Below are 14,647 nucleotides of genomic sequence, written 5' to 3'. Positions count from 1 at the left end.
GGAGCCCAATGTGGGACTCGATCCTTGGGACTCCAGGATCATGACCTGAGCCGAAAGCAGACACTTTCTGAGCCACCCAGGCGCCCCAGAGTCTGGCTTCTTATAGGCATTTCATAAATATGTGTTAACTCAGTAATGAACTTTCTAGAGTTAGAATTTTAATTCTGCTCCTCTGATGTCATCACCTCCTGCCCCTTTGGGAAGTGTGAGTTGTAAAACCAGATAGTAGGAAAAAGCCTCTCCGAGGAGTGAACCAGCCAGCCATAAAGGCAAGCTCATTCCTCATTACAGATAAAATTACCTAAAGCACACCTGCAGTGCTTGTCCACCCTGGCAACAAAACCTCGCAAAAGTCCTCTGGAATTTCTTCATCTCACTGTGGGCAAGAAGGAAAAATTTAGCCAAGACCAAAGGAAGGCTTGGGGGCACTTAGAGGGAGTGTCCTTTTAAAGTGTTCTATGGTCACTTACATTTCCGAACATGAGAAAGAGACAAAGGAGAGACAAGATAAGAAGAGAGCAAATGAGGGACGCAGAGAGACTCGTCTGGATGTGTGGTGGCAAGCAGTGCTCGGATGGGGGTGGGTGGTTCCTGATCATGGATTTTGACTCAAAGTTTGGGTCAGCTCTGGATTGTGTTCACATGGCTCCAGCCTCACAAATGACAACAGCCTTCTGTAGGTCGTGCAAGGGCCAGTCTGTGCGCCGTCTCCTGAAACTGCCTCTCAATGACTGGTGATCAGAATGATCACTTCCCCGCGCTTTGCAGGCATGTCTGAAGTGGCAGTGACCTATTAGCCCATGCGCCATTTTACATCAGTGTGTGGGAGTTTGGGTTTATAGGAGTTAACCTGGAGCAAAATACTTCTTGTATTATATACAGCAGGACCAGGGTAGGGAAAAATTGGTGGTTCCATCTGAGAAGACTGGAGTGAAGTCACCTCTTCTAGAACTATTGTGCAAAGATTTTCCTTGTAGCTCCCGATCTGTAGAGCTCCATTGGATTTTAAAAGAAATGGTGGATTTTTGTTGGTTGGTTGGTAAAAATGATACATGCTTGTTATGAGAAAATACTGAAGTAATACATGAAAGTATAAGAAAAAAGATTCTACCACACAATCATTGGTTAATCAGTGAACATTATTTCAGATACTCTCTATCTGTACATATTGGTAGACATAGGGACGACTAGAATAATTTTAGAAAAATGAGCTCATACGGTTTATTCTATTTTAGAAGAGTTAAATTTTAAAAATTTAGATGATAAGCTGAAATGAATTCACTTTAGTTACATGTTTTCTATAGGATTTTTAGACTTTCATCGCATTCTTTTTACAATTTTTAATGAGAATAAAATGACCTGTATATTTGTGAAATCACAGAGCTGGAAAGAAGGGCAAGAACGGGTCATTCTTTGCAGCTGTCTGCTTCTAGGAAGGTCCACCACAAATTGCTGAGCTTATTTTTAAACTAATTTTTAAAGAACTCAAGGGATAAAGGGTCAATCACCTTCTTAAAAGATGCCCAACATTTACTCACCGTTTTGGCCAATGAGCATTTCACCTATGATCCGGTTTCATAATTTTTTTTTTGCATTTCTATGGCGTTCAAACTGTTTCTAAATTATTCTTCTTTGCATGACTTTACAGCTAAAAGATTTGCAATCTTCGCATTTGGTTCATCTTTCTGATAAATTGAGATGTCGTCACTAAAGGGGATGGATATTTTGCAGGAGAGCTTGGGCAGCGAGTGAACGAAGGGGATTGCACGTGGGCATATCGGGGATCAGAAGGGAGCCCTGGCAGCCGTTGGCTGTCATTTACTGGGAGCACAGCATGTGTATGCCTTTTCAAGACCATCATTCCATCACTGAGACAGTCCCTAGGCACCCTTTTCTTTAGAGTGAGAGAAGTATGGCAAGAACAATCCCCAAATAGATTTTTGACTCTGCATGGCATTTCAGAACAGATGAGTAGTAGATCTTCCGGCAAAACTGCTATGTCATCATCCTGTGATTTGGAGGGCTACGCAACAAGATGAGACATTTATAGAAATAAAACACAGTGCCTGCTCTGCGGCCAGGTCAGACATTCTGTAAGTTCCTAAGTTTATCAAACTGTGGCCAAATAAAAATTAGATTTTTTTCATATTTTGATTTTTCCAGGAAAAAGGGGCCAACAGGTAGAAGGTTTAAGTGAAGAAGTGTTCAGTATAGTGTTCCAGGTTAGGAGGGGAAGGCAAGTCAACTTAAGGTGCTTCCAAATAATATGTGTTATGTATTGACGGATGTACAAGGAAAAATAGTAAAAACACGCACAAGCCAAAAGAATTTCGAGATCATAGAAGGAAGTTTTCTCAAATGGTAGGTGATGAGACAACTGTGTTGGAAACTCTTCTTGATCTGATTTTGAAAAGCAGGAAAGAACGAGATGCGGATGCAGAAGTAGACAGAGCCTCAAAGGGACCACAAACAAAGAGCACATGTGGCCTTATGGGCAGAGTTAGGAAATTTGAAGAAAGAGTGCAGAATAAGGAATGAGAAAGCAGATTTCAATTCAATAAAATCTGGCCGTAAGTATTTATTAAGGTCTTCCTCTGTATTTGCATATTCCTGAACAATTTGAATATATAAGAACATAAGAAGCGAGGGGCGCCTGGGTGGCTCAGTCGTTAAGCGTCTGCCTTCGGCTCGGACGTGATCCCGGCGTTCTGGGATCGAGCCCCACATCAGGCTTCTCTGCTGGGAGCCTGCTTCTTCCTCTCCCACTCCCCCTGCTTGTCTCTCTCTCACTGGCTGTCTCTCTCTCTGTCAAATAAATAAATAAAATCTTAAAAAAAAAAAAAGAGCATAAGAAGCGAAAGACACTTCTGCCGCGTTTACTACACGTCAACCAACTGCCTGATTACCCCAGCACTGAATGGGAAGGAAGCTGAAAGGCCCAGGCTCTGGCCTGCTCACCTGTAAGTCCTCAACACTATTTTCAGTTTATAGAGGGCTGTGGCGGGCCCTCCGTAAATGTTTATTAACCTTGGTCTTGGGAAGTTGCACTACTGCTCTACGGATTGTGTCGAATAGACTACGTGAGATACAGATGAGAAGAAAAAGGAAGATGATGGTGGCTGGGTCTGGTTAAAAAAACAAGCTCTCTAATGGAGTGGATACTTGAGGGAGTCTCGCGGTTGAGAGGGAGCAAAAGGTCCCAGGTAATGGAGTCAGAAAGAATGGCTGGAAAGGAAAAACAAATCCTGTAGGAGTTCCCAAATTCTGGATTTTGCTGATCGCATCCCCATGGTGTTTTGTTTTGTTTTTAACATGTTCCCCCGACCCCTGTATTTCTTGTAAGGTAGTAGTTTGATCTATAGGCTTTATTAGATTCATGTCTGACATTTTTGGCAAGAATGCTTCCCGAAGAATGTTGTGTTCTTATTGTTCACGCTGTAACAAAACTCCTTACATCGGCCTTGCTTTGCCTTTGGTGCTCAAGCTCTTGTAGCTTCCGTGTCCCTGGGGAGAATTTCCCAGGTGAAAACAAGACAATGCCTCATTCTAAGCTGAGATTTTTCATTTGGAATTGGTAGATTTCAGGAAGCTAGTAAACATCTCTGAAAGTGTGCAAAATTGTCTCTGTGTGTTCGTATGTTCACTCTTCTGGGAGGAAGTTAAGCTTTCATTAAGTGTCAAAGGAGCATAAAAATAGAAAAAGTTAGGATCCAATGGTGTAAAACTTTAAAGGTTCATTCTCTCACTGGCCTTCAGTTCCTGGTAAGATGCGTAGGATTTTCATGTTCTGTAGGGGCACAACACTGGACTTCAGAATGAACCGTATTTATCACCTGTCTTATACCCACCACTTTATAGACAGGGAAATAAAGAAGGAAAGTACTTTGAGCAAAGGCCCTTGGCTAGTTCGTAGCGGAGTTAGGACTAACAGAAGGATTCCATGACATTGTTGTAGAGCTCCTTATCCTCTCTACTTTATTACTATTTTTTAAAATCATGAAGCTGATGCTTTGGGTTCACTAACGTTTTTGCACTTGTGGGATGTTGATTTATATATTTGTTCACTTACAAATAGCCAGCTATGTTTAAAATGTTTCTGTTCCTTTTTTCTCCTCCCCTTAAACTATGCATCTTGTCTCTGATTCCATTGCGATTTTAAACTCCATAGCCACACATAATTAGGGTTAAAATCCTCCAATTTAATTTACTTAATTATTAATTTTATTGGGAGTTTCCTTTTGAGGTGCTCTGGACTAGACCGATAAGACACAGTTCCTGTCTTCAAGCAGCCTTCAGTCTATGGATATGAAGGTTTCGTTTTGTTTTTTGCCAGTGACGCAAACTGCTGGGGACGCATAGGAGCAGTTACTGACCTTTACCCATTTAGTCCTTGAATTCAGAGCTTCCGGAGCTCAGGGAGACATGGCAGTTCAGCATTATCACCAACAGAGACGCCACGTTTTCCTCGTTGTTGGGATCTTTTCACCTGGTAGCGATGAAGTCATCCTCATTTGAGTGACAGATTTGTCATTCAGTCCCTCATTGTGGAGCTTGGGGAGAATGGGTCGGCCTACCCCGTGATACTGGGAGTTCAGTCTCATTTGTCACTATCACTTTTAAAAAAGGAGCCCCATCCCCTCCCTTTTCCCGGTTTCCTTTTCCAGCTGCCTCTGAACCTCTCTGAGAAGGTCAGAGATGTTCCAGCCAGATAGCTTCTTTTTTTTTTTTTTAAAGATTTTATTTATTCATTCGACAGAGAGAGAGACAGCCAGCGAGAGAGGGAATACAGGCAGGGGGAGTGGGAGAGCAAGAGGCAGGCTCCCAGCGGAGGAGCCTGATGTGGGGCTCGATCCCAGAACTCCGGGATCACGCCCTGAGCTGAAGGCAGACGCTTAACGACTGAGCCACCCAGGCGCCCCCAGATAGCTTCTTTGAAAGGAGTGCCAGGACAATCCGGGCTAAGCCTGGCTTTGGAAGGTTCCCCAAGCCCTTCTGCCCTGCCTTTGGCATGCCTCCAGGTCTGTTGAAGTGATTTTGTTCATTTAAGGCTGCAGAAGACAAACAGATCCCACCAGTGGGTGGGGAGTGCTGGTGCAAGACTGAAACGATTTCATTTTTTTCTCCTTTTTATCATCTTAATGTGGTGAACATGATAGGTAACAGATAAATCCCTATACAAAGGTTGCTGTCACTGATAATCCTTGAATTAACCTGCACATTAGCTTCGGTGCTCGTGGGCGTTCCTTCCTTTTGCCACTTAAGGAGATGTCTTGAGTAACTGTGATGTTGGTTTGCCGAGCCGTCATGTCATGCAGTTTGCTGAAGGCTGTCTTGGTGGCTTTTACCTCTAGTCCAGTGTAGTGCGTGTTGGGACATGGTCGGTGTATGGAAGGCTGTGGGAAGGTCCTCGTGCTCTAGGATTCTGTCCACTTGACAGTTGTGGGTGCCTGAAATCCAACCATTTATTTGTTTGGTTTACCAAAACAGGGCTTCCTATTAAAAAAACAAAACAACCCGTAATGTATTGTTCACCTTTTTATTCATTCCTTCATCCATTCCTTCAACAATTATTTATTGAATGCCTACTCTAAGTGATTGGAGCGGAGAGAGCAAGGGGAATGGGGATGAGATGAAGTTGGATACACACGGGCTATCCTGTGTGGGGATGTTCCGGGCTTTCCCAACCCTGAGTATTTTGATCTTAAACATAAGAGTTTCCTACAGAAAGATTTTAAGTGGGGGAGTGTCGTGCCATGATCACATTTGTGTTTTAAAAAGATAACCCCGGCTGCCTTGTGGGAGATGCATGAGAGCGAGAGTAACTGTGTGGGGGTCCGCTGGGAGGCTCCGCATCCATCCAGAAGAGAGACGATAGTGGTTTGCTCATTATTGTTTTCTAACAGAATGATTTGGTGAAACACACAGGGTATTTGAGGAGTAGCACCGTGTTGGTCTTCCGCCATGACAAAGAAGACGTCATAAAATTCAGTTTGGTTTTGATCCTGTGACGTCCACAACACGCATGTGCTGCGTTGACCTTTTCTACAGGCTAATGTCATGAGCACAGTGTTGAGTACGCTGTCTTAGGCTGTACGTGTTTGATATGTGTTCTAATCAGTCTGCTTGTAGACGGGAAGTAGACTCATCCTAGAGCTGGCTCAAGTGTTCTTTTGTTCAAGGCTATTAACCTGTTTTATGGACAAGTAACCACTATGATGGACTCTCTGTTACAGATAAAAGAATTTGCACAGTAAAAGGACATAGATTTGCCTGAGGTTGTCCAGTGGCAGTGGCACAGGGGCCCGGGGGCCCGTTCTCTACTTAACCACTGGGTTAAGTTCAAATTTCATCCATGTATTTACCGTGACTTCATGTGTGTTTATAGTGTCTTTGCAGATTTATTTCTAGGTTGTTCCTCTTAATATTTGTGGGTGATCTTCTTCTTACCTATTTTCTTGCTTATTACTATTCATGGCTTGGCTTTTGGTTTGGGAAAATTGGATTTATTCTTTCCCCATTCTCTCCTTTCTTTTGATTAGGAATGATTGCTTTTTCTTTTCTTTTTTTTTTTTTAAGATTTTATTTATTTACTTGAGAGACAGAGAGAGTGAGAGAAACAGCACAAGCAAGGGAAAGGGGCAGAGGGAGAGGGAGAATCAGACTCCCTGATGAGCAGGGCTCGATCCCAGGACCCTAGGACCATAGCCTGAGCTGAAGGCAGGCGCTTAACCGACTGAGCCACCCAGGCGCCCCAGGAATGATTGCATTTTCTATGCTTCTAGTTTCAAAGAATTCCCTACCCCTTTTAATAATCATCCTGATAGGGAAGCCTGGGTGGCTCAGTCAGTTAAGTGGCTGCCTTCAGCTCAGGTCATAATCCCAGGGTCCTGGAATCGAGTCCCACATCGGGCTCCTTCCTCAGAGGGGAGCCTGCTTCTCCCTCTGCCTGCCACTCCTCCTGCTTGTGCTCTCTCTGTCTCTTTCTCTCTCTGATAAATAAATTAAATAAATAAATAAATAAATAAATAAAATCTTAAACAAAAATCACCCTGATGGTGCTGTACCTTTTCCATATCTTTGTTACAGTGTGGATTCGTGGAAGGGACTTTGGCCTGAGGGCTAAAGACCCCGCTCTGCTATCAACACACTGGGTCATCTTAATCTTTTGGTCTCAATTTTCTTATCATTAAAATGGGACGAACTATCTTCCCTGTAATGAATAGGGCTGTTGTGGGGAGTGAATGAGATAATGTACATAAATGAGCTGTATAATCTGTATGTAATGTCCATACATGAACTATGTAATCTGCATGCTATGTACACATACCAAGTATGTAATCTGCATATGGTATACATACATGAGCTGTGTAATCGGCATATAATGTACTCACATGAGCTGTGTAATCTGTAAGCTTCAGTGTGCAGTTGAGGGTAGAGGATAGTCACGATTGTAAACACTCCTAGTCTGCCCTGCAGCCCCAATCCCACAGGTCTCAAGAGAGAGGAGACCAATGAAGTTGTCAGGAGGTCACAAGGGCTCAATAAAAAAGCCTCGCCTAACAGGCATACTTCTGTCCCCAGATGAACTCAGACATAAACATTAATTGTAAGAGTTAACATTTTATAGATACAGTCCACGTGAAGGTTCGTCTACATTTATGCTGATGAATGTTCTAGTTACCAGCTTCAAGTTCAGATTTTGATTCTGCCATCTACTGCCTCAATTTCCACAAATGCGAACGGAGCTTAATACTCACTTTGATGGATAGGGCTTATTGTGGGGATTAAATTAGATAATTCATGCACTGCACGTAAAAAGTGCTCAGTGGTGCTTATTAAAATGTGTGTGTGTGTGTGTGTGTGTGTGTGTGTGTGTGTGTGTCTGCCTGAGTTAGAATAGTCTATTCTGGTCAGGTAAAATAAGCCTATATCGTTCTGTGTTCTGGCTTCAGACAGTTTGCTGGGAAGTTATATATATTTTTTATAGATTGCTCTAAACTTATACACTATTTCAGTATCCTTAGTGTCTTTTAAATTCTCACTTTTCACTTAATTATATCTCAATTCCTTTGTTATATTTTATTCTTACTCCTACTATGTGATCTGTTTAAAATTATTTCTATTTTAGGATGGACCCTTTTTCCACTCCGAGGAGGTTACCAGAGCATTCTGTATCTTATACTGTGTTATAATAACTGGGGTTTAAGGTAGCATAAAGCACAGTGAACCAGTCTTACAGTTCTTCTCTAGGAAGGCTTGAATTTGTCCTGTTTCCTTTGAGCAAGCGAAAGCCATTCCCAAACACCTTTTGTTAGATCTCACTCCCATTCTTTCTTTCCATCTCTGTCTCTCTCATTTCTCCCATGGACCATGACTCTTTCTCTCCCCTTTGTTCTCTCCACTCTCTCCCAGAGTGAGAGGAGCGGTCAGGAGAGTGGCCAGATTGGCTGGAGGGACAGGATCATTCCAGCTAGTTGTCCTTTTTCTTTAATACTGAAATTATAACAGTCAATTAGGGAATAAATTCTTACAAAATGTATGTTGGTTAAAAAAAGAAGAGACAGTTTTGCATGTTGGTTGAAAGTGGAGGGTCTGAAGTCACACAGTCCTGGATTTGAATACTGGCTCTGACACTAACTGCCCATGAGACTCTGGTAAGTTATGACTGTCTCTTGCCCAAGGCTCCTCAAAGATGAGTGGGTGTGTAGGAAATGCACATAGAGAACACTGAACACTGTTTGGCACATTGGAAGTACTCAGTAAATGTTAATTGTTGTTATTGTTGCTATAAAAAGGTGACCCCAGAAGGTTATGGAGTATGTTTACATCTTCAAACTATTAGTTAAGGTATAAGCCTAAGTATACACTATCTTTACATCACTTGTGTTCCCTGAGGCTTGACATACAACATGGAAATTTGATTGGTTGGTAGATTTAAATACTCATGACTTTGTTACCATATGCACCAAGCTCCAGTTTGGGTCTTGGTGTTTTATGGAGATAATACATGAGACCTCTCTTTTGCTGGTTTTCTTTTGGTTTGTAGGAGAGTGTGACAGGCAGAATACCACCCTCCCCCCAGCGTGTCTGTCTCCTAATATCTAGAACCCTGTGAATATGTTATGGTACGTGGCAATGGGGAGTTAATGTTGCAGAGTTAAGGTTGCTAATAAGCTGGCCTTAAAAGGCAGAGATTATCTTGAATGATTCAGGTGGGGCTGTGTCTTTAGAAATGGAAGAGGAGGTAGAAGAAAGTCCACATCGGGAAAGGAATGTGGTGAAGGCAGAGTCAGAGTGATGAGGTTGCTGGCTTTGAAGGTGGAAGGGGAACCCAAGCCAAGGAATGTGGGAGGCTGGAAGAGGCAAGAAAAGCTTCTCCTCCAGGACCTCCAGGAAGGAGCCCAGTTCTGCCAACACCTTGTTTTAGCTCAGTGGGACCTGTGTCAGACTTCTGAAATAAGATGGTGAATTTGTGTTGTTTTGAGCCACTCAGTTTGTGCTAATTTGTTACAGTGGCAATAGCAGATTGATACAGCAAGTGTGTGTGTGTGTGTGTGAGAGAGAGAGAGAGAGAGTGAGGGAGAGAGAGAACTCTAGTGATGGATTTTTGCTGAAGAATAAATTGAGGTGACTAGGATATTGTCCATGTCATTTATAAAACATATATTTTCACATGTATCATATGGATTTTAATTGTTAGCATAATAGCAAAGATGTCTGTAGTACCTATTTCATAAACTCTATCCAAATTACGGGCAGATTTAATTTGCAAGTTACCGTATATTATATATCTCACAAAATTAAGGAATTTAAACCACATTTAAACATTTCCTAAATGATTTTTATTGAAAAGTGTAAACCGGGGCTTTTCTTGAAGAGCTAGGGCATACGTGGGTATCATCATTGGGGTGGATGTGAATATTTGTTTTTCAGTTACAACCCGAGACTGTCTCCCATGTGATCTCCTCTGGCCACAGCTCCTGAACTGCTCTGTGGACCTTCCTCTCAGAGAGAGCTACCCGAACCACAGGTGTGGTTATCACTAATTGCTGTTTACTGTGCAGGCGTCGTATCAGTCATGTGAAGAGGTGGGGCTATAGCTGTGGTGCTGGACATGGAGCCTGCAGTCCGTTCCCACCAAACATTCTGTTCTGTTCGGAGAGCTGCAAATGCCCTCTTGTCTTATCTCACTCGCGGCCACAAGAGCATACCTATTTTCTTCCTTCTTCCTTCTTATTTTGTCTGTGTTGTCCAGGACCTCCCCTGAATTTGCCAAAAATAGCATCTTCTACTTTTACTATCTAAACCTAGTACATTTTATTTCACTTCTGAGTGCCCCCCCCCATAATTTGTAGCCTGTATCAAAAGAGATTCGGGGGGGGGGTGATTTTTAACATCCTATCCTGTCACTCTATATCCTATTAGTCTTATGGTCACAGCCAGAAAGTCGCCTGCAGCTTCGGCAGTCCATGACCGATGTTGAAGCTACAGGTCATCTGTTGGAAACACGGCTGGCTGGCTGCCCTTGTTGCGACCTTGTGCTCGCCATGACTATGAACAGAGTTGGAAATGCGATCTACGCTTTCCTGATGCTTCTCCAAATCAAAACCTCTTGGTTTTACGTCTAGTATGGTGCTGTGCCGTTCCATGCCAGTCCTCAAACAGTAAACTTCACATGAACTTGACCACCTAACTCCTGTATTGGGAATGAGAGGAGATGGAAGTGCCATCTAGTTGGGCTGTCTGGTCTCTGAGAAAGGGCTTCGCAGGGTGATGCTCCCTTGTGCCGTCACTGGTCTGAGTCTCTTCTTAGGCTGGTGAGTTCAAAGCGCCATTTTATTAGTGCACCAGAATGAAAGGGATTCTCAGGAGCCAACTCACAGGAGCCTAATTCATAGGTGCCGGATGAACGAGCCAGAATGCAAACTTATTAATTTAACATTGAGAGATGATCCATTCTGCAACCATGAAATTCCCATCTGTGTTGTATCTGAGTATTAGAGAGACCAGACTGTGATATGGAAGTTGTTTGGTAAAAATGGAACCAGAAGAGAGATGTGGGGTCTTAAGGAACGTGGCCTGAGGAACTGCCCCGACTCTCCCTGCGCTCATGTGATCGCATGCAGCCTCGCTCCTTCCTGGATTGGGCTGGGTATAAACACCGTCGAGTTGCTTTTTGGGCTCACCTTCTTCGGAACTCCATGACAAGCACATTTCCTTAACTGTTTGGGCCTTTGATTGGGCTACAGATATATGGTCAACTTTGAGTGATTAGAACCAGGGCATTGAGAGTATGGAAGACACGAATTTGTTCAAATTTTAACCTGACCCTTTACTAACTGTGTGATGCTGAGCAAGTTAGTTAACTTCTGTAAGCCTTGGTTCACTTATTAGTGAAGTGGGACTGATAATAGCATCGTAAGGTTGTTGTGAGGATTGAGCAAGAAAACTCAGGTAAAGCACTGGGCACCGTGTCTGAGGCGGAACCTTCAACTGATTTTTAGCTGACTAGAAGCAGCGTTACTCTTTCTACATGTTGACCACAGGAGGCACTGTGGATTCTGCATGGATCTCAGCACTTTGATTGCATCTTGATTGTTCTGTGTTAACTGGGACAGGTTTTTTTGGAGGCTTCCTGCTGCTTTCTCTGTTGAGCCCATAACCTGACTCCAGGGAACATCAGGTACAGGAGAGACAAGGGCAGCAGAATCTGTTCTCAGAGAAGGGCCACCAACCAGTACAACCTGGGCTACCCTGACATGTCCAATCTCCCCCAAAATGATCCTGTTTATAGGGCTGGTTTCACACTGTTTTCCCTCCTCCTAGTGGGCAATCTTCTTCTTGTTGGCTGCCAAAGAGTATGAAGGTTTATATATTATGGGGAGGTCCTTTCCAACTGAGTTCCGTAACATTCCAGAAAATAGAAGAGTTGGGCCTACATGTGGTAGTCATTTCCCTATGTGTATGTATATCAAAACATCTTAAATAGATATAATTTTTACTTAAAAAATAAATAGTAAAATAAAAAAAGAAAGGTTCCATCCTTGATCTGGTGCTTTCATTGAGTTATTGGGTTGACTTTGCTTGACGATGTCGTTGTCAGCTCCAGTGAAACATTTCATTAGCTTGAGTGTGACTGTTTGGCAGGCGAATGTAAGTGTCTCAGAGCAACAATGAAATCATACTCAATGATACTGGGTGCCAGGCATGCCTAAGAGCTTTGCATGCATTCATTAACGTGATCATCTCAACCCTATGAAGCAGATGCTATCAATAGCCCCATTTTAAAGAAGAGGAAGTAGAGATACAGAGGTTCAGTAACTTGCCCAAGATCTCACAGTAGGTGTCAGGGCTGAGAATCAGACCCAGCTGGTCTGGCTTCACAAATCTTCTAAATCAGCATGTGATTATGCTTCTTGGCTCAGAGTGGCCAATGTTATCTTCTGGCTTTTTCTAATGCCTTGGTAGGCACAACTTGTACAGAATTTTCACCTCAGTCTCCTTTTCTCCCTCAAGTTGCAGAGTTCTCTTAAATGGGCTGTGATTTTTATTTGCCTTCCACTGTGAGACTTCTCTCTGCACCCACAAAAGCTATGCTGGGAGGTGGGGGAGGAGGTCTCTCAGAGAGTGGCAGCGATGGAGGAGGGCACAGTTATGTTTTTCTGATGGGCCAGTGGCAAATGAGCTGAAAATACTTATGAAAGAGAAGATCTTTCTATCCTTACAAATTGGGAATAGGCCATTCTCTATAACCAACTATATGGATTTGGAGAAATTCTGTCCAAAATGTGGTCTCTCTAGGTCTTCTGGTTTAGTGGAGTTGTGTTGCTTCTCCAAGAGCCACAGATATCAAGTAGTAAGTACTGTCCCCTCCAGGGTAACTCTCAAGAACTTGCTGGGCCCATTAGGCCACAATGAGCTATAAAGCAGAGAGTTTTACCCCTGGCTTAGAAGAAGTCCTTTTAATTTTTTTTCTTTGTAGAAAGAGACAAAGAAGGGAGCCACAAACCTGCTTTCTTTCTAGGACATAGTAAGATAAACTTTAATTTCAGGTGTTTTCTTCAGGTACCACCAATATGTCCACCTTGATTCTTACGTTGTTCCAGACAGAGAGGGAGGAGAGAGAGAGGGAGGGGAGAGAAAAGGGAAAGGGTAGGAACAGCAAAAAAGCATGTTCAGAAACTCTGCTACTGGTGGTACCTTAACTGGAACATTTAGAAACATCGGTATGTTACATATTTTCTTATGTGCATGTAAGTGGTGGCCTGTGGCTTAAAAGCATCATCTGAGAAAACCCTCCAAATATAATGCTCAACCTGAAATGATCATTTGACTACATAAACCTTTCCAATGTTGCCAAATGGGGTTGGTTGTTCGCATTTGAACTGGGTGCGTGGGTTGTTCCCATGAAGCTTGTGAATCATTTGTGAACACACCAGATATTTCCAGCTAGCCAACCAGCCAAAGGATTCATTTCCTATAAAGACATTTGATTACAGTGTTGAAACAGTACATTCCAGGCTTGCTTGCATTGATACCAAGCATGGGGTTGTGTCATGGATGCTGGTTGCCTCAGCCTACAAATTCTTCCTAGTGTGGATGGTGCTCTTCCCTTCTCTTCTGGGACACTTTCTGTTTCTCCTGAATTTTAATCTCTTTCTCTGTCCTTATTTGGGGATGGCACTTGCTTTTACATTTTTTTTTATTATCAGAACTTGCATTTTAAGTCAAAGTGGACAGAATTAGAATAGATCTACTCAGGCAATGAGTAGAATACTTTTCTCCATCGTTTGATAAATGGAAATTATGGGAATTAATAAGAACATACAATCATTAGCTTCTTAAGAACTTAAAGATCTTATCAATAGCATCTAATTTCCTTTTTAAAAAAGACATCAGAGAGAGAAGGAATTGGAGGATGTTATCTCTGGTGTTATTTCCTATTTACAGATGCAGAAAGCAAGACATAATAAGGTGAGTAACACCAGGGATTGTAAGAGAAGCTGAAGATATTAGATCAGAAAAATCTCTGGGGGGCGCCTGGGTGGCACAGCGGTTAAGCGTCTGCCTTCGGCTCAGGGAGTGATCCCGGCATTCTGGGATCGAGCCCCACATCAGGCTCCTCCGCTATGAGCCTGCTTCTTCCTCTCCCACTCCCCCTGCTTGTGTTCCCTCTCTCGCTGGCTGTCTCTATCTCTGTCAAATAAATAAATAAAATCTTAAAAAAAGAAAAGAAAAGAAAAATCTCGGTCCAAGAGCAGAGAAGTCAAATGATGCTCCTAAGAACTAGTATGGAAGGTCACTGCCTGCTGGTCCAGGGTTGTTTTCCATCAGACCCAGTTTCAGCACTGTCTACTCCAGATGTGATGGGGAATGAGAAGTAGAAGGAAGAGCACTGGATTCTCTCACTGACTGTGCAGTCATGGACCAGTCCCCTTTCTCTCTCAGTTTCTTCCCCTCTGATACAAAAAAGTCTATTAGATGCCATCAAAAATCTTTCTAATTTTCAAAGAGATATTAGCACTCCCATGTTCATTGAGGCATTAGTCACAATAGCCAAGAGGAGGAAACAATCTAAATGGATTGTTTGATGATGAATGGATAGAAAGGAATGTGCAATACATATGTATGTATGTATGTATACATG

At 42.7% G+C, this 14,647-nt stretch overlaps 1 long non-coding RNA gene across 2 annotated transcripts in view; it reads left to right on the top strand.

Annotated features, from left to right (window-relative positions):
• The window catches only part of LOC125283410 (uncharacterized), a 140,081-nt gene that overhangs the window by 103,710 nt on the left and 21,724 nt on the right, over positions 1–14,647 (top strand). The gene's annotated exons all lie outside the window — the stretch shown is intronic.

Source organism: Ursus arctos, unplaced genomic scaffold (genome assembly GCF_023065955.2).
Source record: "Ursus arctos isolate Adak ecotype North America unplaced genomic scaffold, UrsArc2.0 scaffold_24, whole genome shotgun sequence".
Lineage (NCBI taxonomy): Eukaryota > Metazoa > Chordata > Mammalia > Carnivora > Ursidae > Ursus > Ursus arctos.
The sequence above is the reverse complement of the archived record's forward strand: the minus strand, read 5'-3'. Positions and strand labels throughout refer to the sequence as shown.